General features: G+C 39.7%; 1 protein-coding gene across 1 annotated transcript in view; it reads left to right on the top strand.

Annotated features, from left to right (window-relative positions):
- Apbb1ip (amyloid beta (A4) precursor protein-binding, family B, member 1 interacting protein) overlaps positions 1 to 27,808 on the top strand; it is a gene marked incomplete at its 3' end in the record, with an annotated part of 98,539 nt that overhangs the window by 400 nt on the left and 70,331 nt on the right.

Here is a 27,808-nt window from a genome sequence, read left to right as displayed (position 1 = left end):
GGAGCCCGCCCCCGGGATCCCGGTCCCCTGGGCGCTCCGCCCGGCTCGCTGCGCGCGGGGCTCGGGGCTCGTCTCGACCGCCCGCGTTCTGTGGCACCCGTGGGACCCGTTTCCTGCCCGGTCCAGCAGGTCCCATTGGAGCCCCGGGGTCCAGCGGGCCCCGCGGTGTCCCCACGGGCCGGTTCCGAGGGCTCCCGGCGGCATTTCAGGGCACTGTGAGGTTGAAGGCGAACAGTGTGAGAATTTGACATCTGACAGCGCTTCCTTCCTTTAAAACTTGCAGACCACTGCTTCTTCTTTTTAAAAATAACATTTCCTCCTAAATTTTCTCTTGTTCATTTTAAAGTATGAGGAAGGTAAATTTGGACACTGGACACAGATATTGTAATTTAGCTTGGGACGAAGAGGCAGAGGGCCTTTAGTAGCATGAAAGCCTGACCAGGGTCCTTCTATCCCTGGGAATCTGGACCCGGGATCCAGCGAAACACCCTGCTCTGTGCTCCTCTCTGTGTCTTTCTGGGGAAGCCAAACGTGGTGTTTCCTAGAACTACGCAGAGGACTGCGGTTCAAAAAGGCATTTAATGAGATGGTTAGAGACGTAGAGGTGGAGTAACGGGATAGTTACACGGAGAAAAGGTATATGCGTGTGTTACAGTGCGAGATGGGATTTCTGGCGGGATGCGGCAGTTTAAACAAAGGCAAGAGTACTTTAGTCATTTCAAAATCTCATACTCCAAATGGAAATTTCAGAAAGGAAACCTTAAGAGCAAACCCAGAGCGCTGCTCTCCGCGGAGGTCGCTGACATGCAGTGGTACCACATGGCTGCACAGCGGCTGGCTCCCAAGCAAGGTTCTGCCCAGAAATCCCCTTACCGGCTTCCGGGGTACTTCCGGTCTGCTCCCTCCTTGTGAAAGGAACATACCATCCTCACAGTGTTAATACTTACTCATTTTTACATCCTTAACTAAGATTTGTGTCTTTTCTGAGAGTTTGAGAGGCTCGTGTTCTAGTTCCGTGTCTTCCACTAACTAGACACGGATGGCCTTGATTATGTTGTTTAACGTCTCTGGACCCCGGAAATTTATCAGTAAAGCGAGAGTATTGGGCTGTGTTAGGTACTAATGGAGAAAATAACAAGGGGTGACCCGAGTCGGGTGTTGTAAATTAGTCCCAGAGTACTTGCCTGGCATGTACAAGGCTGTGGGTTCAATCCTAAGCACACACACACACACACACACACACACAAAAAAAGCTAACAGATTTTCTTAAATTCTAAAATATAAATAATTTTGAGTGTTTTGAGGCGTTTCACCCCCTCCTCTTTGGTTTTTTTTATTTGTTTGTTTTTGGTTTAGTTTGGTTTGATTTGGTTTTTTTGAGATAGGGTCTAGCTATGTAGCTCAGGCTAGTTTTGAACTCACAGCAGTCCTCCTGACTCAGCCTTCCAAGTTCTGGTATTACAGGTGTGGGCTACCGCGAGTGCACAGCTGAGGGCTTTTGCTTCTGAGAAGTTCCTTTTAAAGTAGAGTCAGTTGTAAATTTCAGACCTATAAGGGAGATGACAACTTGAAAAATAGATAGAGAATAGCCCACATGTTATATTCCAGAATTGCTCGACTGATATTTTTTAAAGAAATATAACTTTGAAATCTGTTACTTTAAATCTGACACATAATACTTACCAGGCTATATAGCATCCATTAAATGTTTTGTATTTTTACATCCTGACAGTGTAGGTTTCCCGCTACATGTTTTGCCTAATGTCACTCATAATTTAAAAGTTATAGATATTTCCATATTATTAGAATAAGCTATTTATGAAGTTAATTGTCGTAAATGTCTGTGCTATTGTGAATATGCTACTTTGAATTTTCAGTAAACCATGCTCTGTTTTTTTTGGTATCGGGACTTGAACTCAGGACCTTGTGCTTGCCAGGCAGACACTTGTGCCACTGAACTCTATCCCAGGCCAATGCTCCTTTTAACAAGCATTAGTATTTTCACTTTCTTCTAATCCTTTTCAAATTCATTTTACTTATTTTTATACCAAAAGCCTCCGAGTGAGTCCACAAATTTTAGAATAAATTAGTCCATAAGACTGAAATCCTCACAATTTTCTGGCACCTCATGAATTTGTTTTATAAACAACAGGATCATTGTAAGAATTCACAAAATAGGAAAATGCAGAACCAAATAAAATAATTCTTAACATAATTAATCTTTTTAGTATGAAAATCTGTTTTCTCTCAGTACTGTCATTCTAATTGGTGTGTAACTCAAGGACTAAGCTTTCTTTTTTTTTTGGTACAGGGAATCGAACTCATGAGCTTGCGGTTGCCAGGCAGGTGCTATGCCACTGAGCTTGCACTTACCCCAGCCCTAGAACTAAGCATTTATTATATAAATTCAGGTATAAAACAAACACCAGATTTTACAATTAAAAGGTATTAGGGAGCCAGGGATATAGCTCAGTGGTACAGTGCTTGCCTGGTAAGCCCAAGGTCCAGAGTTTGATTCCAGGTACCAAAAAAAAAAAAAAGGTATTAGGTAGGGACTCTGGTTGCATAGTGATATTAATATGTATAGTTATAATTATCACGAGAAACATGCCTTCAGGGGAAACTGCTGTATATCCAGAAAAGTAGCACTTCCGTCTGCCCAGAGGAGACAGAAGAGCAACAGTAAGGGAAGGTGTGGGTCCCCAACACCAGTGTAGGAGACTGGACTGAGCTGGACCTGGCAGCGTAGGACCCGGCGATGCCATCTAGGACCCAGAGGACGGCACTCCCCGCATATCCCCACGGGCTCACCAAATTCTAAATGGTGCCACCGTTAGGAGTCAGACTAAGTTTGCTAGTTGTTCAGAATATTTCAGTTTCATTTCTGGTGAGTCCTGTTCATGTACCTCAACCCCCAAGATCCCAAGATCCCACTGGCCTGCTGACCTCCTCCTGAGGCAGGGAACACCTGTGACACTGCAGCACCCTGCCTTCTCAGCCTGTCCTGCAGTTTGAATTCAGACCACTTTTCCAAACACTCCCTGCACACTGACTGGGGACTTAATCATAGTCGGCCTTCTTATAAGACTTCTCTTCTTTCTCCGTGGTTACCTCATCTTTGCTCACCGTATGGTAATAATAACTCATTATTGTTACAATGTTTCTTTAGCCTATGAGGATTCCGTACCTTTATCCAAACTGCTTGGGACTAGAAATGTTTAGATTTTGGATTTTTATTCAGATTTTGGCATAATTGCATACATATCTATAATGAGATATATGGAAGTACCCAAGTCTAAACACAGAATTCACTTAGGTTTCATGTATACTTTAGACACATAGACCAAGGGTAATCTTATAGAATATTTTAACAGTTTTGTGAATGAAGCAAATTTAGCATATGTAACTAAAAGCACCCAATGGATCTTTTTTCCACTGGGAATGCTGAATAAGCTATGTTGTGTGTCTGTGTTTTAACTGGAACCCATAAGTCAGGTGTTGAATTTTTCATTTGTGATGTCATGTTGGCACTCAAAAACATTTCAGATTTTGGAGTATTTTGGGTTCGGGGTGTTCAGGTTAGGGATTCTCAACCTATATGCTATAGCAGCTGCTGAGCTAAGTAATGCAAATGTGTAGTTTTACTGATCCTCACATCTTGGTTCATACTATTATTGTTCCCCTTTTACACTGAGGAAATAAAAGCACAGAGAGGTTAAGAAACTTACCGAGGGAGTAAATGCAGAGCTGAAGTTGAAACCGGGCCCGTCTGAAAGGAGCACCAGAGTGCTATACCAGGGGCTAGCATACACAGGGTGAACAAATTCCCTTTTCTCAGGGAATTTACAGTTTAGAAAGGGGGAAGAAAAACTCAGGAGTTAACAGTTCTACATGTGACTAGAGTGTGCTGGTGAGGTACTTCAGCACCTGCGGGTCCCTACACCCCCTCGAGGTCAGGAAAGGAAGACAAACAGAAGGTAATTAAGCTAAGAACTTGGCTTGCCATGGCAAGAGGACAAGATATGGTCAACGGCATTGATAGTGTTCCCTTTCTATGGGCCTTTTGAAAAAATAACTTGCCGTGGCCCAGTGGCCACAACCCTGTTTTCGTTTTTATCTTTATCATATTCTAACCTGTCCTGACAGCCTGCAACATTGGTTAAATCAACAGAGTAGTAAGTCTAATTTTTTTTCTAGTTGTGATGACAATTTTTTTTTTTTTTTTTTTTTTTTTTTGTCTTTTCTTCCGGTACCAGGAATCAAACTCAAGACCTTGCGCTTGCCAGGCAGGTGCTTTGCCGCTGAGCTAAATCCCCAGCCCCTAGTGATGACAATTTTTCTGATTGGGCCTCCAGCCACAGGTTCACCTGTGAGGTGCCTGTGGGCTGGGATGGTGGGTAAAGGTTTTATCACACAGCAATTATGTTTCCACAAACCAGCCAGAAGATTTATACCCACAGAGCTTCCTCAAATAAAACTGGAGAGAAGTAAAAAGTGATGATAAGCAGCTGAGCTATGAGTAGATTTATTTTTCCTCCACTTTTATTGTGAAATATTTTATACATAGAAAAGATGGTGTGTGATACAGATATAGATGAGTAAACATATAACCAGTTACAATGAATAGTAATAAAACCAGTCTGAGTACCTGTCACCCAACCTAAGTAGGATATTACCAACATATGGCTTGATCTTCTAGTAACATTCCCTTATTTTCACTCTAAAGGTAATGATTTCCTGAAAATTCTAATTTTTAAAGCACTTCGGAAACATGCCCACACATTTGCAAACAGATGATGTCAAGCTGGGGAGCAGAGGACATTGCCCCTTGGAAGGGGGATTAAGATCCCCACTAACTCTAGGTGTGGTCAGAGAGGGCCAAGCTAATTTAGCATAAATACAAGTGCATTAGAAGTGGTTAAGAATAAGTGCCACAGAAATAGCAAGAATAACTATATGAGGATATATAACTTAGAAACCGCTAAGTTTTTCATACTACTTAGATTTCTACTTTAAATACAAGTAAACCATTTTCAATCCAAAATTCTAGCTGTTTGCAGTCCAACCATTTTAAACAAAAATATTTCCACTTTGAAGACAAGTCAGTCATTTGCCATCAAAAACATTTACTATGTACCAGTCTGGGTGCTTTGGACCCATCAGTGAACAGAAGAGTCAAAGATCTCTGCATTTGTGGGGTTTATATCCTCCGGTGCAGACAGATGACAGTCGATGAGCACAATAAACAAGGAAATGGTGTGGGTGTTAGGAAGTGGAAAAGACAAAGTTGAGCAAGGTAAAGTCACAGTATGAAGTAAGGTGGGCAGGCTAAGCTCGCAGCAGTGTTTGAAGAAGGTGGCAGAGTTAACCAAGAGGCTCTTGGGAGGAGCAGTGTGCCGCACACAGGAAGAGCAGGGCCAGCATGCTGGTGCAATTGTGGAACAAGGCCCTCGTGGCTGGAAGTAAAGGAGCAAGGCCTCAAGGAATGGATGGAGTAGTGGGCAGCAGAGGCCAGGAGATGGCAGATCAAAAGGCCTTTGGGCCACTGCAAAGGAGCCTGGCAGGATCCTAAGGAAAGGAATGGCGGGATTCAGTATATTGTGTTTAAAAGCCTCATCTGACTGCTTAAGCACAGCATGAGGGAGCAGGGATGGAAGGAGAACACAAATTTTGAAGCTAGTGTCAACAGGATTTTCTGACACAGTGGATGTGGGGTGTGAGAGATGACTACAGAGGTTTTGGCCTGAGCGATTGGAAGGGTGGAATTACTATCAGCTGCAGTGGGAAGCTGGAGCGGGATGACTTGACTTCCGTTGTAGATGTGTATACGAAGCATCAGATAGTGATGATATCCTTATGATATGTACAGCTACAGTCAGCCCAAGCAGTGCCTTAGGAAGACGCTGTTATTATTCCTGTTTTACAAATTAAACAGTTTAAAGAGTTGAAGAAATTTCCCAGAGATTACACTTCTTAAGAAAGAGGAGAGAAACTCAGATGTTTGGGACCCTAGAGCCTAAACATTTCTTTGAAAGTTTGGGGAATTGTTAATGAGCTAATTATTATGTATTATGTAGCTAATAGAAGATATAGTTAGCTAATCAATAATATTCCTCTTCTGTAATTATTAACGATGAAAATTACTTTTAATAAATGGAAAGGCAAGAAATGAATACCACTATACCCCACATTCTTGCATAAATTCTTAACCAGTAAATTGGACATCGTATGATCTTGAGCCTTCTCTGACTATGTAGCTTAAAATCAAGATTCTGCCAGAGGCAGGTGAGAGGGCTTTTCCACAAAAAACTTTTTGTGCCCAGAGGTGAAAGATGTTTCTGTTTTCAAAATCTAAGACTAGACTTGGAAGAGATAGAAGCTTCCTTATTACACAGCTGTATTTCAAATCGATTCAAGTGTTAGAGCTAAAAACTCACGAGAAGGGCTGGGAGTAGGAGCAGTGGTACAGGCCTAACATGCATGAGGCCCTGGGTCCCATCCTCAGCACTAAAAAACAGAAGATTCTAGGAGCTGCTGCTGCATGTCAGATGATACTGGTCACTGGTAAGATCTTTGGAAAGATAAAGTGGTTAGGAAGTAGCTCCTGACAGAGACCAAAACAACAGACATTTCACTTGGTTATGAATAGGTATCAAGGAGGTGTAATTATGATAAACTAAATTTGGTGAGATGCTGCTAAAAGCCACTGATTACCATTTTGTAAACTATATTTTTCGCAGAGCCCATTCCAGTCTTCAAGAGCATTGTTTGAATTTCGTATCATAAAGAAAAGAATGACTTAGTCACCATGGATGTAGCAGGGCAGACAGAGGCAGGTGATCTCACAAAATATTTTTTCAGGTAATTTCACATCATATTCCAGTGCATTATCAGTTACTTACTAATTAAGTTTATCTAAGGCTATTGCATTTTTAGAAATAACAAACTCATTTATTTCTGTGAAGAAGATTCACAATTAATAGATGAGCCAGTGAACTGATTCGGTTTGGGGGAGAGGATATTCTACCCCTGAATCCTATGCCCAGCCTCATTATTTTATGACCTCCTTCTGATTCAGTTCTGTAAAGGATAACGCTTAGCAAACCAAGGACTGTTTCTCAGTGTCTTTTTTTTTTTTTTTTTTTTTTTTTTTTTTTTTTTTTTTTTTTTTTTTTTTTTTTTTTTTTTTTTTTTTTTTTTGAGACGTAGTTTCACCATGCAGTTTAGGCCAACCTTCAACTGACTTTGTAGCCTAGTCTGGCTTGAGGTGATCCTCTTGCCTCAACCTCCTAATCTCAGTGTCTTTAGAATTCTGTGGCAGTATATTTTCCCTGTCATCAGCAACAAACAGAAATGAAGTTTCTTGGTCCATAAGTGTGGATAAAGGTGGTGCAGTATGGTAAAAAGAAGGCTTAAAACTCTTGTTGAACAAGGAAACTGGAACTCCGAGGTAGCTCATTATGCTCACTGTCCTCACAGCCCAGGTTACAGAGTAGGAGATACTCCTTAAACATACTCTCACTGGGCCAAAATCTGCTCACAGTTGCATCACTGGAGCTTTGTTTTTCCTTCCATTTTCAATGCACAACTATTGAGGGCCATCCACATGTCAGTCAGAGTGGAATGTAAAATAAAATAAAATAAAATAAGATATAATGTCTCATCTTAAGAAGCTTCCTGTCTAGCAGGAGGGACTGGCCTACAAATAAACACATCAGAGTGCACAATACACAGTGATTGGTACAGAAATAATATAGCAAAGGCAGTGATGACAGAGAAGACATTCACTGGGAGTAACCAAGAGGCACTTTGTAGGGTAAGGAAGAAGGAGACCACCCAAACACCACGGGTAGAGGACAGCTTGGCGGTGCTGAAGTATAAAATACAGTGGGAAAGGAAATGGGGAAACTCTGACCTAGCCCTTGGTGAGTAATATTCAGACTGCACTCATGGGACACAGTCCCCACGCCCCATCAGCTTTGAGTCAAAGGCTGAGGCAGTCGTCATAACAGAACTGGATCCCACTGCAGTTCAACAGAAATGCAATTTTTCTGGAAGCCACAAGAATCTCGATCCCACTGCAGTTCAACAGAAATGCAATTTTTCTGGAAGCCACATTAGGAATGGCAAAAAGAAACAAGGGGCATAAATTTTGTCCATATATTTTAATGACAGATTCAAATTTTGTCATCTAATGAATACTATTTGAAATTGAATACTAAAATTATTAATGAGCTATTTTTCTCAAATTCAGTGTACCTCTGTACAGTATTTTGTACTTTGGGGATTTTTTTTTTTTTTTTTTTTTTTTGGTCTTTTTGAGACAGGGTCTTGCTGGTCTTGAGCTCACTTTCTAGCCCAGGCTGATCTCAAACTCACAATGATCCTCCTGCCTCAGCCTCCAGAGTGCTGGAATTGCAGGTGTGCGCCACCACACCCAGCTGTACTTTTGTACAGCGCATCTCAGTGTGGACTGGCCGTAGTTCCAGGGCTGAGTAGTTGTGTGGCAAGGGGCTGCAGGTTGACAGTGCAGCTTTAGATAAATGCGCACTATTGTGTCCAACGCTCTGTGTTAGCTGCTCACCTGAATGGAGAAAATTCAGTGAATTTTGAAGTAAGCTAAAGGGAAAAAGAAAGGAATGGTGTTTGCTCTTGATAGGGCCCTGTCCTTGTCACTTGATGTTAATTCAGATTTAAGCCTACTCCTAAAGTGCTTTATTAAGTCTCTAGCCATAAAAACAACCTCAAATCATCACTGCTTATTTTTATTTTTATCCCTTTCTCTCCACCAACATCCTGCTACTTTACAGTTCATGGATGCTGCTTCATAGTAACAGGATCTAAAAAATAACTGGAAATAAATGGCAAAGCAAGTTGCCTAACACCCACATCCGGCAATATGCGGTCTGTTGCCCTAGGCAACCATGGCTGTCAACTTTTTTTTTTCTTTTTTTGTTTTCACCTGCTAGCTCACAAGCAAAACACACTCTCCTCAACAGCACGTCTCTTTGTAGTGGTTCTGCACTACAGAAACACATCCCCTTTCAGGAGGGGACCATAGTGTTAAGATTTGGACTGAGGAGTTGGAGATACCCAGGGAATGATCTGGAAAAGCCTCAGGGAGATTCCAAAGCAGTTCCTGTCCTGTGCAGAGTGGTTGAGGCTGTCCTAGAAATTGTACTTACAGGCGTCCTTCCCAATGACTGTCTTTTGTATGGGTGTCTGGGCCTCCGAAAAATGACAGCCCAGCTCCTTTCCCAGCACATAAGATGCTGTGGGCAGGAGCAGCTTGTCTCTCATGCACTCAGGAATGTGCACTGTTGAAAGCGCTTTACAGGTGTGACCTGATTCTTGTGAGGTAAAGACTGTAAGGAGGGTGCCTTTAGCTTCTTTCTGAATTCCAGTGGAACATAGATCTTTGCATTCATTTCAACAGGGTATCAGGTTAACTACTGCTTATTGAAGAGGTCTAGCTTTCAAATCATTAGCACAAATGTGACTCCACAGTCACAAATGCAGTTGTCACATTCAACACACACAAATACAACAGTCACAAATACAGTTGTCAAATTTCCTCATCAGGATTCACTGAGAGGTGCTTCACAGCTGGCACCATCCTCAGAAATGGTGCAGGCAATGGTAAGGAAAGGAAAACTATAGGGGAAAGTTTACAGCATCAGAGGAAGGAAAGAGGGTTTGAACTCGGGCTGCTTTGCAGAAGATCAACCAGGAAACTGGATGGAGCCCTGTGAATACTCAGCCCTTGGTGAGCCCGCGTGTGCAAAGCATAACTGCTCCAATGACGAGCTCCTCCGTTGTGGTAAGTGCTGGAATGGTGTTGGGAAGTTTTATTTCAAACATTTGGACCAACCAAACAAATGAAAATACATTCCCTGGAAATTTCTCTTGAAAGTAAGGCAAGTATTTTCCACATACCTATAGAGGCCTGCAGCACTGTAGGTTAAACCTGATTGCATAGTCACAGTTGTTCAGTCCTGGGCTTAGAGATAGATAATACGGGTACACAACAGTATTGCTACTTTTCACTTTATTGTCCTCTTTGTTGAACACTTTTTGACAATTGTTGTTCAAGGGACAGTGTAAAAATGAGTACAGTATCCCTCGTTGTCCATGGGAGATGTTGGTTCTAAACATCCTTTTGGTTCCAAAGTCCACAAAAGCTTGATCAAGTCCTTTACATGAGAGGCTTTAGTATAACCTGTGCAATCCTCCCTATGCATATACCTTGAATCATATCTAGATTACTTAGAATCCCTAGTATAGTATAAATGGTGTAAAAGTAATGGATATATTATTTAGGGGATAATGACAATAGCATCTGTTTATGTTCAGTATAGATATGATTTTTTTTTAACTGCCTTAGCTTGGTCAGATCCATGGATTAGGACCCAAATGCAGATGTGTTGTTTCCTACCCTCTTGGATGGTGGCTGAAGTGATGAGACACAGAGGTGGGATGAGAATAACAAGATGGGCAAGAATCTCGTAACAGAATGACCATTTCTGAACAAAGAGGAATTGGCAGAAACGAGAGGGGTGTTTTGCTTTAATCTTTTTTCATATGCAGTGCAAAGCTGACTTGGGAGGCACAGAAGAAAGGTGAGGCTGGGAATCAGTTGCTCGCTTCTAGGGATGTGCATTGTTCTCAGCCCACAGTGGAAGCTCAGTGTTTTACCTAAGTGATAACAGTGCAGCTCAAGGGCCTGTCTGATTTTGTAACGATTGCTTCCTGATTTTGCCACTTGGACACCCAGAGCAATATTTGCGGCCAGTCCAGCCACTGTTAAAATCTTATTTTCTGTCCTCTTGTCTTATATCTAAAAATTATCTCAGATCCTTTTTCAGGATATGTAGAATGAATAACTAGTGAAGACTGTAAGAAAATAGTTTATCTTCCCCAATTAGAAAACAAAAGTCTTGGATTAAGTTAAACTAAACTAAGATATTTTCTCCTACTTCTACTGCTTCAAGACTATAGGCATGAAGTCAAGATTGTCCAAAAGTGAAGAATAATTTAATTCAGTCAATGCTTAAAAGTAATAGACATGAGGAAACCCAAATTATAAATAATTTCAAAAGCAAAACAAAAGGTAGAGGATAGAAACAAAGAGATGGGAAGGGGGTGTGGGGTGGGGGAGACAAGCGGAAGGAGAAGGGGAAAACAAAATAAAAAGGATCAAGATGCAATATGTTTATGGACTGATGCCCCACAAGTAATGTATTCGTTGTGAGTCACAGACATGTACTAATTTTAAAAATAAAAAGGCTAAGTAGTATAAATGGAGACTTCCTATGTAAGAGCTTAAAGTAGTTGACTTGAGTGAAGTCATTATGTTAGAGGGTCTCAACTATAAAAACTTCTGAAACCAAGGCATTTATTTGGTTTTGGGTTGCTTTAATAAATAAATGGCCTTGTGTGCAGTGGAGTTGGTGGCATGTATGTGGTCTTGTGGGACATCACGTTTTTCAATTATGCATTTCAATTTCAGAAACTTTCTAAATAACCAGCAATTTTTAATGTTCCATGAACTACATCTAACATATTCTTAGACAAAAATAAAGAAAGTATGTTTATACCTTACATAAAAACGAATAAACAAGATCTTAAAGGCTGTTCTATTACCTAAGGTAGAAGCTGTTTTCATTGTCATTTTACAGATAAGGAACTAAACCAACACAGAAGTTAAAAAACTTCTCCAAAATCACCCAACAGCTAAGTAAAGTTACTGAATACAAGTGTGTGTTCCACACTTACATGAAAATATAAGATTCTGTGCTTGAACTCAGTGTGGTAAGAAAGACACACGATCAATTATATTAGAGTTGGACAAAGCAACAAGGTAGCAGAGGTTGGAGCGAGGGATTCACCAGCTCCTACCCTTTCATAATCGCAATCCATGTTTCAGAAGGCACTGTGGTGTGCCAGTAGTGAGCGTGAACTTTAGCAGTAGCTCAGGCACACTCTTACGCCATTCTTCGCTGACTCGCATAAATTAATTTCTCACTACTTTGTGTAGGGCATTTTGGGAGAATTGAGATATTCTGGTATTTGGCCTGCAGTAAGAGGTTCCGTATATTTATAATTCCTACTATTCTTAAAGTGTTATGACTAGAGCTAAGTTAGCATATTTTAAGCACCAGTATAGCAATATGCCACTACTGAGAGAGTTGAGGTATAAATTTTGCCCTGTAATATAGTTGAAAAACTAAAATATATATGATATATGTACTACATATAAAGAGACATATACATGTATAATGTGTATAAAGAGACAAACAAACCATAAGTCAGATCATCAACTGACAAAGTCATAATCCTAACTCTGCTGCTGTAGGATCTGAGACCAGTATAAATCTCCAGGATATAACTATGAACATTGAACTGGGCTTGTACAGCAGATAAGATTTATATGAGTGGAGAAAAACATGAGAAACACCTCAAAGGTCATACAAGTGATGTATTTGAGGAAGAGAAATAAACTATAGTAATCCCACCCCCTTTAAAAGTAGCTTCACTTTCCACAACTTTAGATGTCCATGGTCAACTGCTGAAAATATTAAATGGAAAATTCCAGAAATAAGCATTTGTAACTTTTAAATTGCACATAGTTCTGAGTAGGCTGATGAAATCTCGCACAATCTCACCAGGAATGTGAGATCTCTTTGTCCCGAGTATCTTCACTATATACACTGCGTACCCATCAGTCTTTTGGTTGCTGTCTAGGTATTCAAATTCGTAGTTGTGATATCACAACGCTTGTATTCAAATTAACCTGCTTTCACTTAATAATAACTTTAAAACTCAAAAGTAGTGATGCCAGCAGTTTTATTATAGCACGTCAGTATCATTGTTTTTTAATATTAATTATTATTGCTAACATCTGTCTGTGCCCAATTTAATAAATTAAGCTTTATTCTGGGTTTGTCTGTGTAGGAAAAGGCACAGGGTTCAGTAAAAGCCACAGTTTCAGACTTCCACTGGGAGCCTTAGAGTGAACCCCTGCCTCCACCCAGACACTTTAAGCAAAGACTTAGTGAAAGGAGAAAGATGGAGATGAGCTTGAAGCTGGGTGGGATGGAGTGTGGATGAACCCATCCTCCGAGGTATTTGCTCTGAGCAGCTCTCCACGCTAGCTGGGAGGATATGCCGGAGTCTGAACAAACTGGTAACAGTGAGCGTTGAGACAAGGCTTTGCTTTCAGACGCCCGTGCCTAACTAAAAGCACTGGCCTCTCTCTACCGTTTGCTCCTTCACCTTCAGCTGGCTCTGTCCGGTGGATATGGTCTTGCCAGATTTGGGGTTTGTTCCCTTCAGACTTAAAGGACTCAGATATCCTGGGGACCTGCCTTTGGCAACTGCTTAATTTCCCCCAGACTACCGTGCAGACTCTGACCACCCCAGAAAGAGGCCTCCCGGGGCAGTTGCCACTGATGGATGTGGACCTTGGAGAGACTGCAGGATCCTCCATAATCTACCACTGCATGCTAAAGCCATGGGAGAACATTTTCGTGTTTGACTGTTTCTGCTGCAGAACTTTATTTGTGCTGCTTGGGACCTGCTGAGCCAGTGAGCTGAGTGGTGTAGGGTGGTTCAGATTCTTTACCAATAGGCAAATGAGCGAGATGCCAAGAAGACCAATCTGCATCTGGCTGATTGAAATATACACATGGACTAACCAGTTAAACACTATGAATATATGGTGCAAAAGAAATACTGTGTTGAGGTCTTTCAGTTTAACCTGGTAAACTCACAGAGTAACTGTTACGTAAAATACATATGGATACATATACTTCCAGAAGTTAAATTTCATTCTGCATCCACTCCTTCAGCTGTTTGGGAACCTCAGGGGCTTCTGTATACTGGAGATTAAACCTAGGTCCTTGTGCATGGTAGGCAAGCACTCTACCACTGAGTTGCATCCCCAGCCCAACTTGGAGATTTCTTATCTATGGGAACACACACGTGTGTGTATTTATGCATGCATGTGTGTGTGCACGTGTGCATGTGTTTAAAGCAAAAATAAGTTGCCATGCCATGTTAATACATAATCTTCCAATGGACACACTCAATCTAAACCAGATTTACTGGAGTCTAGTTCTCTGAGGATATTATCATAAACTTACCCTAAATTCATCTTAATTGATCCTGGGTTGTAGTGTATCACACTTACTGCTCTAGTTCCTTTTTATTTGATCAGAGAGATTGATTCACTAATTTGCATAAAAGACACAGTATTTTTTATTTGAATATTCAGTGAACTGTAATTTATCACATCACAGAAAGAAAAAGAGAGATTTTGTACTTTTTTAAACTATAAAAAGTTCTGCTTTCAGTAGCATCCATTGAAAAATGACATTCTACACAAAAAAATTCACTCAAAAAGGGTCATAGACCTAAACATAAAGATAAAATTATAAAACTCAAAGAAAATGTAGTACTAGCTCTCCAAAATCTTGGAAGAAGGAATGGTTTTTATATATAATATTGAAAACACAATTGGCAAGAGAAAAATGGATACATTGGACTATGTCCAAATTTAAAACCTTTCTACTACAATCATATTATCAAAAAACCATAAAGATAATGCACAGAGCAGGGAAAAACAATGAATTTGACAAAAGACTTGTATCCAGAATATTCAAAGACCTCTTGCAACAGACACAGAATTGGTTTTAAAACCTAGCAAAGGATCTGAGTAGACGTTTTTCCAAAGAAGATATGGAAATTACCAATATAAGTATATGAAAATATGCTCAACATCATTAGTCCTAAGGGAAATGCAAGTCAAAAATACCACTATCCACCTTTAGGATGTCTTAGTCAAAAAGACCAATAATAGCAACTGCTGATGAGGCTGTGGAGAAAGTGAAATCTTCCTGTAGTGCTGTGGTGTTGTAAAATTGTGCCACAGCTTTGGAAAATGGACTGACAGTTCCTCAAAAAGATCACCACAGAGTTACCATATCACTCAGTAGTTCCACTCTTGGGACTTCCAAGAGAAGCTAAAGCATATGTCCATGCAAATATTTGTACATAAATGTTCACAGCAGCATCTTTTGTAATGATTAGAAAGTAGAATCAACCCTAATGTCCACTAACTGATAAAAAGAAATGAAGATCTGATATAATTACAGTTTACACTCTGAATGCATTATGCTAGGTGAAAGAAGCCATATACAAAAGATCAGAGATTGTATGATTCCATTTATATGAAATGTCCAGAATAGACAAATTTATAGAGAGAAAATGTAGACTGGTGGCTGCTTCAGGCTGGGGAGAGATGGGATAAATGGATACAGAGTTTCTTTCAAAGGAGAAGAAAATGTTCTGGAATTAGATTGTGTTGATGTTTTCACAACCCTGTGAATATGTCAAAAACGGTCGAGATGTGCACTTTATGTGGATGAGTTTTTCCATGTTAACTGTGTTCCAGGAGGCACTGGGAAAATGAAAAAGTGTCTTAAAAATTATCTGTGCTCAGGATTCAGTGCATTAAGTGAAAGCCTTCGGTGTGCCAGGGATTGATAAAATGGTGTCATCACAGCAGAGTAGGTTTTCTGGGAAAATCAGAGTGGATATTTGGAAGATGAAAATGGAAAGGTTGAGGGGGGTGAGACTGTGGCCGATTTGGGAGTTTTGAGTAAATCCTGCTGCCAAAATTGTTTGCTAACTAAAAGGATATGAGCAAAATGGGCTTTAGGAAAGACACTCCATTGGCATCCTAGAAGCTGGTTTAAAAAGAAGAAACTAGGTCTGAGGTCCATCAAAACAGAAATAGGTGAAGTTGCTAAGAAGAGTGATTTAGAGCTGTCAGTCAAGATAGGTACAAGTGGTCTGGTTTGTTAATTTTATTTTTGTCTGGGGAGGGTTATCTGGGGAGGGGTGCATCTGTCCTTTTAGATGCTTGCAGTGCAGATAGCTGGGCTTCCCTTGGCCAATGGGAGCATCCACAGCTGTGGAGTCACCTGTGTGACTGAGCTGTCTCTTCTCTTTCTCCCGTGGGCTTTCTCACAACCTGAGAGGTTCTGTTTCAGGCCCACATTTCTGGAAATGCTCTCATTTGATTTTGGTGCCTTCTGCCCAGATCCTCAGGCACAGACTCAGCTTCCCTGCCCTTACCCACTCTTGCCCCAGAATCTGATTTTCACCTGGTTCCTCTCTGAGCTTTCTTCTCACCTTCCAAGATAACTTCTAGTTTACGTCTCTCTCTGCTACAGCCGATACTGGCAAAGCAAGGAACTCCGGATAGGGCAAAGAGGAAGCTGGAAGGGGCCATGTTGCATTTGAACCCTGGGGGAACAGCCTGATAAGAATGTCCCGCATGCAATGGGAGATACAGCTGCAAGACTTAAAAGTGAGGCAAGAGAAGGAGATATGAAGTAAAATCTTTCTGCTGTGCTCCTCGCTACAGTAATATCCAATAATAGAAATAATATTCGAAAAGACCAAGGAGGATTTACCCCTAGACAATCCAGCTCACAGCTAAAATGACTAAATCTTTTTTTTTTTTGGAAAGGGTAAACATGTTTCTGCCTCTACTTTAGAAAGTGGTTAATGTTGCATCTTTATGTGTACTTACGAAATTTGGATATTTTCACTGATGGCCCTCAGACAATAGGGAAGATAAGTGGATTTCATAGATGTTGCTTAAATTTTTTACTGAAATTTTATCAGAAAAAGTCATGGATACCTGACCAAAAAAAAAATTCAGGCCATTTTCCAGTATCCCATTTTCCTGTCTGTGTGCATATAAAAACCCCCAAGCTGTAGCTCCATACATCATCTATGAAATCAGAAATCAGTATTCTCCTAAGTTTCATTGCCTATTTTATTCCTAAGCTGTTACTATTTTGCTTTAATTATTTTCTAGTATCACTGTTTTTTTTCCAAAATGTCCTCCGAATTTGAATACATATACATATATATATATATATGTATATGTATATGTATATATACATATATTAACTTTGGTTATTTTCTAGATAGTGTGAAACTGTCCTTTTGAAATGTTCTTCTCTAATTTCTATTTGCTAGGAAAATGCTATTTTACTTGAAGAGTTTTTATTTGTCTAACCCTTTATTGTTAATTTGGGTAGTACAGCTCTATAATTTTCCTTTAGAGAGCTTATTAAAATAGTCTGATACAAAGCTAGTTTTTAATCAGTATAAACTAAGTCTAATTTTTACTCAAATCCTACAAAATATCTTTGTTTCTTTGCCCCGCTAATTTGTCAAGTACTGGAGAGGCAATGTGCTGTCATTACTAAGGTTATAATTTTGTAAGCCAACAATTTAGTATTCTTTTCTATAAAACTTGATTTAGTTTTCAAGTAATTTGTATAAACGAAACATTCTTGACTGGAAAATGTAAAGATGAATCATTCTGAACCAAGATAAATAATGCTGAATTCTTAATTTCAGCTGATGCCTCCAGAAAAATAAAGAAAATAATTAGCGGGTGACAAGAAAAACACTTCCTGGAAAGTGACTGAACTTAGTAACAGAAGTAAACAAATAAAACACCCTCTTTGAAAATAACCATTGAACTGCCCTCAGACACCACACATGAAGGATGCATTCTAGTTTACCTCATCTTTTCACTGAAAGTTTTTTTATAATCTAGAAAGACAGAGGACTATTGCAATGCATTTGTCCTCTTTGAATTGCCTTCCTTGCCTTGATTCCTCAGCAGTGGTTAGGAAAATAAAGCCACAATAGGGTAGACCAGTAAAGAGTCCTCTTCCTCTCTTTGGAACATCCTTCAGACTGAAATTTTATCACGTCTGTAACCCCAGCACTTGGGATGCTGAGTCAGGAGGATCACAAGTTTGAGCCCCCCCGGGGCCTGGGTCATTGAGCAACTCAACAAGACCCTGTCTCAACATTGAAAAAAAATTAAAATAGCTTGGGATGTAGCTCAGTCCTAAAGCCCTGAGTTCAATTTCCAGTAGCACACACAAAAAGGAATGGAATTTTATGTGTCTTAGCCTCTGGGTTGCTAACATGACCTCCCAGTTGCTACATATGTCAACTTTTTGCTACTGTAATGAAACACCTGAAGCAAAATACTTTATAAGGAAAAGGTTCATTTGGCTCATGGTTCTGGTGGTACAGTCCACACAACACTGTGTAGCATCTGTGAGGACCCCTGTGTCTGTCCATGCATCTCTGTCAGTATGGCCTTATAAGGGAGGATAGGGAGATTTTTTTTTTATCTATGATTCATAATTTTGCTTTAGCATTTTGATTCACAATCCAACCTGAATTTCTCTGTACATGGTGATAAGGGAACTTTGTTTTTCCAAGTGGATATCCATTTGTTTCAGTAACCTATTATTTTTCCACTAATTATTAACTGCCAATTTTTTAATACATTAAATTTGAATTCTGTAATTTCTGTCCTTTTTCATTGGTTTATTTGTATAAATAAATCTTAAAATAACACAGTTTTATTTTTCTTTAAAATATAGTTCTTGTTATTTAAAACCAGTCTAATTTTTCCTCACAGTTTAGAATTATTGGGTTTTCTTTTTCTTTCTTTCTTTCTGTTTCTTTCTTTCATTCTTTCTTTCTTCCTTCCTTCCTTCCTTCTCTCCTTTCTTCCTTTCTTTCTTCTTTTCTTTCTTTCTTCTCTTTCTCTCATCTTTTTTATTGATGCAGGCATACCCAGTGTATCTCTCATGGGCTGCTTACCCTCTTTTTAAAAATGTTATAATAAAAAATGTTTTAAGATAAAAGAAGTTTTGTTACTGATACAGATTAACCATATTATATATTTTTAAAATGACTCAAGACAATTCCTCTTCACTCAGTAGAGTCCAGCTGCCACATGGTTGGAGACTCATGAGAGATTCAGTTAGAATTGCAAAAAGCTTTCTATCCATTTAAGGAAGTGATGTCTTTACTATGTTTAATGTTCCCTTACCATAGTAATTCCTTCCATTTTTTTCAAGTATCCTGATGTGTCATATAGTTTTATAAGTATATGTAAAATTGGCAAATTGCTTATTACTTATTTGTAGTTTTCATAGTTTTTTGGTACAATAAGTGAGATCTTTTTGCCATATAATTTTCTAATTTTCATTTCTGTATATATCAGAATGCTCATATACTGCTTATGCATCAGCTATCTTATCAATTTAATTTTTCACTTGATTGTCTTGAATTTTCAACCTAGACGATTATATTTTGTTTTTTACATTGGGATTGGCCAAATCCACTGGTGGCTGCTTTTCTTTTAAAAAAAAAAACTTTTATTGGCACTAGACATGCTTATTTACATATTGTCTCAAGTAGCTTTTTCCCTACAAAAGCACATTCATTATTGCAACAAGAACATTTGACATGTAAAACCTAAAACATTTACCATCTGACCTTTTATAGAAAAAAAATAAGAAAATCTTGCCATAGTCTGTATAAATTTAAGATCCTTTCTTCTGGATTGTTAGTACTTGAGACCACCAGTACAAAAGCAGAGTATTAATACTTGACTTTGACATAGGTGCACTTGGTGTTTTGTAATTAGAATAATGTTTCTCATTGATTTCTAGTAGATACTCTTTATCAAGTTCAGGAAAATACTAACCATTTCAATCTTACTGACAGGTTTTATTCTCATAGGAATAGGTATTAGATTGTACCAACTGCCTAGCTAGCATGCATTGAGATGATCCTATAATATGTTATTTAATATTATAAGTTAGAGAACTTCTGTATTTTCCACTGGTGAACTGTTCTTGCATTCTTGTTATTGGGTATCATTCTCCAGTATATTTCTAGAATCAACTTTTAAAAATTGTATTTAGGACATTTGCATCTGAATTTATAAGGAATATTGATTTGTTTTCTTATCTTTTGGTTCCTATTTTAATAGCAATTATTCTTGGTTTTATGTCATCTTAAGTCTTCTGAAGATGTCAAATGGAGTCTTTGAACAATCTCTCTTCTATTTCTTTCATCAACTATTTTCTTCAGGGGTCCATGTTGCAATTTTTAGTCTCAGTGCTGCCCTGTTCTTTTTCCTCAAATATTTGACATCATTTGGCTGTTGTTTCATAATTTTAACTGAAGCCCATTTTTGGTTTTTGAAGTGCTTTTTTGTTTGGTTTTCTGAGACAGGGTCTCACTATGTAGGTCAGGCTGGCCTCAAACTCATGGTGATCCTCCTACCTTAGCCTCCCAAGTGCCTTGGCTCTAGTCCTTCAGTCTATACAGCCTGTTCTCCTTAACTTGTCCAGAACTCTCTGAACATCTTTTACCTGACATTGACATCGTTCCTTGCTTTTCATACTGTTAGAGTCATTTCACTCAATTTGAGGAGGAAAGCATATGTGCACCCCACTACATGGAACCAGAATTCTTCAGTGCATTTCAAATGTATCTATCTGTAGGCAAACATCACTATGTGATAGTTATTATGTTCATATAATCCCCACAATGGTTGTATGAATTAGGTTTTCCTGTCATCTTGCAAAGATACAGCTGAAGCTCAATAAGGTTAAGTGAGTTGGTCAAGGTCACTGAGATAGCATTCAACCCAAGTTTAACTCATTCAGTTCCTCACATTCACACCTAATATTTTTTCTGATAATAGAGCAAGGCTAAACTGATACAATTTGAATGATAATCAAGGATAACATTAAGTTCTTTACTCCTTGTTTTTGTTTTTGTTTTTGTGGTACCAGGGATCAAACTCATGACCTCGCGCTTGCCAGACAGGCACTTACACCACTGAGCTATATCCCCAGCCCCTTACTCACTGTTTTTTTATTTCATCAATACATGAACTAAACAGAGTTAGATTTAGTGGTCTAAATAAAAGTAACTCTGGAGAGTTCTGTTTTCAAATGCACTATTTCCATTCTAGACTTGGGCTTTCCCACAGCTGTAAGGAGAAATGAAAAATTTTGTAGCTGCTGTCCCAGTTAATCTTAATTGTCACCTTGACTGGATTAAGAGACTTTTGGCAGGGTGATTGGATCATGAGGTTCTATAGTCATCTGTAGATTGATCTGCAGCTGTTCACAGCTGAATGTGCTGTTAGGAGGTGGGGCTCAGTTGGAGGTGGGTCACTGGAGGCATGTCTTTGAGAGGTGTGTGCCTCCCTGGTGCTACGCCTCTGTGCTCTGCTTCGCTGCCACTATGAGGTGAGCAGCTGTGCTCCACCAGACCCTTCCGCTATGACATTCCTGGTTTGAAGTCAGCCAGCCATGGACCGAAACCCCTGAAACTGTGAACCAGAATAAACCTCTCCCCATTTAAGTTTCCAGTGCCAAGTATTTTGTCACAGCAACCAGAAAGCTGAACAATACAGCTACAGCCATGCAATCCTACAGAGGCTGTGTAGAGAATAGTGTAACTAAATTAAAGAGAACCTCACTTTCCATATATATTAAAAATACCTACAGGAAATCATGTGTAAGTATCCTTCACAAACCAATTGAAGAAACGCATACAGAGCTGTTGAGTGTTACCAGATGTTCACCAAACTGATAAGCAACCTTCTTTGCTTCATAATCATGCTTAGATCTTAACTAGTCAGCTCTTAGTGACATTCTATATACAGGTAAATTTTTAACTGGTTGGCTTATTTAAGGACACAAATTTCTCTATTTTCCATGGCAAATCTCAGAGCAAAGGAGATTGTATGAAATTAGTAATTAATGCTGGTGTTATATAGTACAATGATAAAAGAACTAATTGCAATTCATAATTAATGGTTTTTTCACTTCCTCCATAGAAAAGATGCTTTTAAAATAACATTTTTAAAGATAAAAGACAACCTGGAGATAATGTGGGATAAAAAGACAAAATAAATATACCATTGTTAATTTTTAATGCTTGACCTTTCTTAATGCTCCTCTTTAGGTGCCTAGGGGCTGGCATTTTGGTAATTTTTATGCATTTAATTTTGACATATCATAGCCATTTACCAGATGTGTGCCCTTGCATGATGCCCATATTTTTAGAGCCTTCATTTTTTTCACTTTCCTAATGAGGATAACGTATTTTGCAGAGCAGTTGAAAGGATGGGAGTTGTAACATATATAATACAGGGCCAGATGCATGACAGGTGCTCTGAAAATGGCAGGCATTCGAATTATTCACTTCATTTATCTCTTGCTGCATAGCAAACCTCCCCCAACTTAGTGATGTAAAATGGATAGTTCTATTACAGTCACTGATTCTGTAGGTGAGGAGTTGGGCTGGGCCACAGCAGGGCCAGTGTACCCCAGCTCTATAAACCCCTTGGCTGAAAAATCTTGAATAGCTGGAGTGATTGGACTCTCTGGCTTGACCTCTGAGCTGGGCTGAGGCTGGTGACAGGAGCCCCTTCTCTGACTCCTTCAGGTAAGCTGAGCTTCTGACAGTGACACAGCTGGCCTCCTAGAAGGAGGCCCAGATAGGGGAGCTTCCTGAGAGGCCCATGTGGGTGGCATTTCACCTCCTGTCCACAGTTATACATCACCACGCCCTTCTACTGCATCCACCCCAGCAATCACAAGCCTGCTCAGAGTCAAGGGACAAGACAGAGACCCCTTTTCTTATGGCATAAGTGTCAAGAAACAGGAGGCCAGGTTTAAAACCACCAACAATCTCCATCATCATTATGCTACAAATATTTTCCCACAAGGATAAAGAAAGGATACTGAGCATAATGGTATAATCCCAGCCACTACTTAGGAAGCTGAGGCAGGAAAATCACAAGGCCAAGGCCAGCCTGAGCCATTTAACAAGACCCTACCTCAAACTAAAAAATCAAAAAGGCTTGGGATGTAGCACACTGGTAGAATGCTTGCTAGTATGTTTGAGGTGCTAAGCTCAATCCCTAGTAACACACATACACAAACACACACACACACACACACACACACACACACACATACACAGAATAAAAAAAGAAAGTGCTTCACCATCTTACAGAAATGAGTATTTGCTTCAAGAGATTATGCTATTGCCCAAGGAAGGAACATTAATAAGAATGCTTGATTCATGAAAACATAGGTTATAACACCAGATCCTTTTAAAATAGAACACTATTGTATTATATTGCACTTTAAACAATAGAACCACATTCTTTTATACCCTACACAACACTCTAAACTCTTTTATCTCCAAATCATAAAGCTACATGATGATTCCTAATGCATTTTTAAGACTGAAACAACTGAGGGTATGGAGGTTGCTTTCCTTCCCTATGTTTGACATAAAATAGAGACAGTTTTTGTCTTGGCTAAAGTTTTTGGCTCTCTTGATGCCTTTGTAGTCTGTAATTGTCTTCCTCCCATCTTCCATCCTCTCCGTTTCTATCTTGTCATCTACTTGTAGAGCACTTGTTCTCAAACTTGAGTGTATAAGAGAATCACATAGAAGCCCGGTTAAAACACAGATTGTTGCACACCAGCCCCAGAGTTTCTGATGCAGTTGTTTTGAGATGAGACCCAAGACTGCATTTCCAATAAGTGCCGAGGTGATGCTAACACTTCTGGTTGGGGGAACCTACATTTTGAGAACCACTGTTGTAGTAAAAACTGCAGAACTCAACCCCAAAATTAGCTTTGGCCTCGCTAGATTACTTGGTACGTGAACCTTCCAGTTCTTTCCAGCATCTGAGGGGGTCTTCATGAGATTTGTGTGCTAACTATAAGAATAACAGTAACAATAATAGAAACCACTGTCACCTCTCCCTGCACATTTAACAGGATCAAGCATTTGGTAAACACTTTGCACGTGTTCTTTTGTGTAGTCCTTACCTGACCCAGTGAAATATTCCCATTGTATGCATGAAAGAAACTGAGGTTATTAAATCTAAATTTGATAGCATTATACAGTAAATGCTGAGCTGAAGCTAGATCTTTCAGGATCCAAAGTCGTGAACATGATCTTAACAGCTATGTAATTACCTATCCCTTCAAACAGCAGAGAACAATTTCATTCATTTGACATATGTTCAAGTTACACATTCTGTGAGTCTTCTTAAGCTAATGGAAAAAATTAATTCAGAGGTGGAAGATGCTGATACAAAACAGTGACCCATTGCTGCATAGATAGATGAGCCTCCATGGAACTGAACTGACCACTGTGTGTGTGTGTTTGCCCATCCCTCCATCTCTAGGTCATACCCACCTGGGGCATAACTGGGAAATGTGGCTGTTGGAACAGGAACTAGGTAGCAGCCCCTGCTGCAGCCACCTCGGTGGCAACTCAGCAAGCTCAGCTCATCGGCTTTCTCTGATCCTTCACAAAGTCCTAGGCATGTGCCACAGAGCTCTGGAATGTGATTGTCCAGGCCAGAGGGTCTCAGTCATTTCCTCTGCACCTTACAAGACCCCAGCCACAGTGGGCTACACACTGGTCCTGGGGTTGCAGCTCTTACCTTCCTGAAGCAACAGCCCCACCTTCTTCTTGGGCTGCTGTGCATCTGGTGTGGTCTCACTGTTAATCTAGGCAGTTCCATCAGAAACCACAAAGCAGAGTTTCATGCTCTTGGCTTCCTCTGGGCTCTTAAAAGATATAGCCCTTTCAGAAATTCTCCTTTTTGTTTTCATGTCCTCCCCAGCCTACCAGCAACAGACAACTACAACCCTAGGGGTGGGTGCTTTTCCTCATGGGGAAAGGAGACTTGAGTCTAAACACACACTGTGTCCTAGTGACCATCCTCCTCTGAATCCTTGCACACCGGCATTCCAGGCATCCAGAAAAGTTCAATGATGACAGCAGGTGCAATTGCTTAAGGTGTTAAGAGCAACATTTTCTGACCTCTCAGACCTAAGCCAGACCCTCTTCTGAACACTTTACATGTGTTAATTTATAGAATTCTCACTTCAACTTCATGAAGTAACTTCTTATCACACCTTTTTAAAAAATGAGAAAACAAACACTGAGAGGTTAAGTAGCTCACCCAGAGTCACACAGCCAACAAGTTGTAGTGTGGGGTTCTGAACTCCTCAGCTGTCTCTCTGGAGCTCTGTGATCCCCTAAGCTGTGGCCCACCTAGACAGATCCATGTATCCCAAGGGAAATGTGGGCAAAATGGAAGCCTCCACATTGCACCCTCAAATACTTATGGCAGATAATATTGAAGAAAAAATATTATACATCTTATTTTGTTTTGGTGTAAGAATGAATCATTCAGAATGTTAATTTTTTTCTTCAAAATAAGGGAATGATGTGTGTTGTCAGTAGTATCTTTAAGGAAGAAGGGAATATTTTGCCTAAGAAACTCAGTAAAATAATTAAAACTAGGTTATCCTGAGGGACTGGAGGCGTGGTGCAATGGTAGGGCACATGTACTTAGCATTCACAAGGGCTTGGATTCAATCCTTGGAAAAAAAAACAAAACAAAGCATGAAAAATTGAGATGCCTTTTTCCACGGCGTGTGTTGCCCTAACATATCTTGGATAAACGAACAGTCACAGAAGTGGCCACACATACTTTCAAATGTATAGAAATAAATGACACAGCTCATTAATGCAGAGCTTACCACATGTGGCCACTTTCTTTACTAATAGCCCTAATCCTGTGGGGTTTTTCAGTGCCAGGTGCAGAATACTGGTGAAGACAAAAACACAAAAAGTTCCTCTCCCCACAAAAAGGCAAGAAATGTTGGCATTTTTCAGTTTCATCCGTAAGCCATGCTGCATATAGCTTTTCTGCAGATGAGTGCATCTGGCTCATAGCGTGCTATTTTGAAAAGAAGAGCAAGTTACACACTGCCAGCAACAGAGAGCTGATTAAATTACAGGGTTCTGCATCCACAAGGAAGATACTTGGAGCAATGAAAGTGACTTTGGGAGAATTCCAAAAGATAGGGGAGAAAACATATTGCAATTGCTGTGGAAATATGGGCCCCATCTTCTTAGAAAGTCGTTCATGTTGTTGTCTTTATTTTCCTCTCCTTTTTTTCTCTAGTGCTAACAATTGAATGCAAGTTCTTGAACGTACATGGCAAATGTTCTACCAACTGAGTTCTAGCGTATTCATTTCTGGAAATGCTCTGGTCCCACCCTTCATGCTGCCCCACAGATAAACAAGGAGATTTTCTGTGCCCTTAGTGCAAAAGGTCATTTTGCACTTCTCATCCTGAAAACACTCAGCGTTGTTACGTGCTTCATTCATTAATTCCTTGACATTTCCTTTTGGAAGGACAGGGATGCTGCACTGAGTATTCAAAAAGATTTTAAGAGATAACAGCACACAGTTATTCCTGGAGTTACACATCATTTCTTCTTAGTATGACAAATTAGGTATGTTTTCACTTCTTCAAAGTGAGCACCTAAGGGTTTAAAGGTATGCAGAGCCTGGCAGGACACCTGGCTGTTCATTCCCAAACCACAGTCCTGTTCCTTACAAGCTTTGGGGTCTACAACATGGTGTTTACTTTTGCCAGGGAATGTCATATATTTTTCCATATGTCTTGTTTGATTGAACATAAAAGTTTACTTCTCTGCTGAGTTATCTATTGCTGGAGGTTTAACCACTTCCATTGAATTCCAACTGGAAGCATTTGGCATCTGACAGAGAATCTTTTATGATAGATAAATCTGCCATGTCAAACTCTCTTGAGTTTAAGAAATACAACCTGAGTGTTTTGGAAATTTCTGCTGCCTTAATTGACTGGTCTGGCCCCCAAATGGTAGCTTTTCACCTCAGGGACTGCATCACCATGAATATTTTTGAAAGCTTGTGAAATGATGATTTGGGATACAAACTTAAATTGATAATTGAGCAGTGTATTCTACTTCTGCTGCAGTTTCATAAGCATCCCCTTGGCTGCTGGGAGATGAAGGAGCCTCCTCCACCACACACCCCTGCCATGATGTGCTGTGCCACCACAGGCCCAAACAGTGGAGCCAAGTAACCATGGACTGAAATCTCTGAGACCATAAGCCAAAATTAACCTTTTATCTTAGTAAGTTGACTATCTCAGGTATTTTTTCACAGTAACACAAAGCTAACACAACTGCCAATGCAAATAACTCAACTAAATGACAATTAGGTGAGTAGATAACTGTTCTGCTCCACTCAGTTTACACATAAGCAGTTAAGAAAAACCACATCCTAGGTGACTCCTGCTTGGGGTGGACAAATTGTATGTCCTACCACATGAATCATCCAGATATCAGAAGCATTAAAACAGAAACATACATCTTGAATTAAGGAAATACCATTCTTTATTTTTTATTTTGGTATCAGTGTTTCTGCTGCTCTTCAGCAACCTATAAATTTATTTGGCAAATTTAAAATAACCCTTAAAACTGGCCATCAGACTTAGAGTAGTACTGTGATAGATTCACCACTTCAGTGTCTCTATAAAGTAGTAATGCTAGCTTCTCAATGGCTGTGTACTGCTTTCTAACAAAGCTTGGGAAATGTGCTCAGCCTGCTCCTAATCTACAGGCCTCAGCAGGAGTACCTGGTTTTCATTACTTCAGTAACAGACAAGACTGTGTGTCTTAATTCTTAGAAATTTTAAAAACTATCCCCTTTGCAATCCTGGAAGTTAAAAGGCCATCTGATGCTAATATCCACATGCTTAGCTATTTAAGAATTTTACCTACCCACAGGGAAATCTTTCTTGCACCAGAAAATGTTTATCTTCCTGTCAAAGCAAAATGAAAAAATTGAGGCTGAAATGTCTTAACTTTCTCCCCTTTTCTATTATTCCATTTTTGTTTGCTATAGCAAAATACCTGAGTCCTGGTACTCAGAAAGAAGAGGTTTATTTAGCTCACATTTTGGAGGTCCAGGAGCATGCCACTGGCTTCTGCTGCCCTCTGATGAAGA

This window comes from Chinchilla lanigera, unplaced genomic scaffold, assembly GCF_000276665.1.
Source record: "Chinchilla lanigera isolate Chin_1 unplaced genomic scaffold, ChiLan1.0 scaffold00028, whole genome shotgun sequence".
NCBI lineage: Eukaryota > Metazoa > Chordata > Mammalia > Rodentia > Chinchillidae > Chinchilla > Chinchilla lanigera.
This window is presented reverse-complemented; position numbering and strand designations above follow the sequence as displayed.